The following is a 1,842-nucleotide window of genomic DNA, read 5'->3' as shown; positions in this document are numbered from 1 at the left end:
ACTTTCAATATTCTTCTCCAACACCATAACTCAAATGCATCAATTATATTACTGTCTTCCTTATTCATTATCCAACTTTCACATACATATAAGGATATTGTAATTACCATGGCTTAAATCAGGTCCACACCTAAGTCCTCAAACTGACATCTTTGCTCTCGAGTACTGTAAAGTGGTCTTGTGGGGCAGATTTGCCTAATGCAATACGTCATTTAATTTCTTGACTGAGTGTTGATTGTGGATCCAAGCAAAATAAAGTCTTTGACACCTTCAGTTTTTTCTCCATTTTCCATGATTTTATTAGTCCAGTGGTTAGAATTTTTGGTTTTGTTACATTGAGGGGCAATTCATACTGAAGACTGTGTTCTTTGATGTTCATCAATAAGTATCTTAAATCCTCTTCGTTTTACCATTCACCATTAATGTGAATGATTAACTCTTGATCTGTGTACAGATTCCTCCTGAGCACAATTAAGTGTTCTGAAATACTCATCCTTTACAATATTATCCATAGCTTGTCATGATCTACACAGTTGAAAGCCTTTGCATAGTCAATAAACATAAGTAAACATCCTTCTGGTAGTCTCTACTTTCAGCCAAGATCCACATGACATCAGCAATGATATCCCTAGTTCTACATCCTCAACTGAATTCAGCTGGAATTTCTGGCATTTCCCTGTTGATGTGCCATTGCAACCACTTTTGAATTATCTTCAGCAAAATTCTACTTGCACATGATATTAATGATATTGTTTGGTGATTTCCACATTTTTTTGGGTCACCTCTCTTTGGGATGGACACAAATATGGATCTCTCCTAATCAGTTGGCCAGGTAGCTTTCTTTCAGATTTCATGGCATAGATAAATGAGTGCCTCCAGTGCTGCATCAGTTTGTTAAAAGATTTCATTTGTATTCCATCAGTTCTTGGAGCCTCGTTTTTCATTGATGCCTTCAGCTTGGCCTTCTTCCTTTAGAACCATCAGTTTTTTTATCATTTGTTACCTCATGGACTAGTTAAACATTGACCATTTCTTTTTGGTACAGTGACTCCTTATATACCGTCCATCTTCTTTTGATGTTTTCTGCATCATTCAGTATTTTGGCTGTAGAGTCCTTAAATATTGCAACTAAAGGCTTGATTTTTTTCCTTCAGTTCTTTCAGCTTGAGAAATTCTGAGCATGTTCTTCCCTTTGGTTTTTTAACACCAGGTCTTTGTATGTTTCATTAGCATACTTAACTTTGTCATCTTGAACTGATCTTTGAAATTTTCTGTTCAGCTATTTCACTTCCTCATTTTTTCCATTTGCTTGAGCATCTCTATGCTGGGAGACCAAGCTTCAGAGTCTCTTCTGACATCCATTTTGGTCTTTTCTTTCTTTCCTGTCTTCTTAATGACCTTTTGCTTTCTTCCTGTATGGTGTTCTTGATGTCATCCCACAGCTCTTCTGGTCTTCAGTCATTAGTGTCTAGTGCATCAAATCTGTTCTTGAGATGGTCCCCAAATTCAGGTGGGGTACATTCATGGTCATATTTTGGCTCTCATGGACTTGGCTTTAATTTTCTTCAACTTCAGTCTGAATTTGCATATGAGCAATTGATGGTCTGTTCTACAGCTTGTCCCTGGTCTTGTTTTGCTGATGCTATGGAGTTTCTCCACCATCTCTTCCCATGTTGTTGTTGTGATGTGCCATCAAGTCAGTTCCAACCCATAGCGACACTGTGTAGGGTTTCTGAGGAGCAGCAGGTAAGCTTGAACTGCCGATCTTGCAGTTCATTGATTCCTGAGTATGCCATCTGGTGAGGACCATGTGTATAATTGCCTATTATGTTGTTTAAAAAG

Source organism: Chrysochloris asiatica, unplaced genomic scaffold (genome assembly GCF_000296735.1).
Source record: "Chrysochloris asiatica unplaced genomic scaffold, ChrAsi1.0 scaffold00054, whole genome shotgun sequence".
NCBI lineage: Eukaryota > Metazoa > Chordata > Mammalia > Afrosoricida > Chrysochloridae > Chrysochloris > Chrysochloris asiatica.
This window is presented reverse-complemented; position numbering follows the sequence as displayed.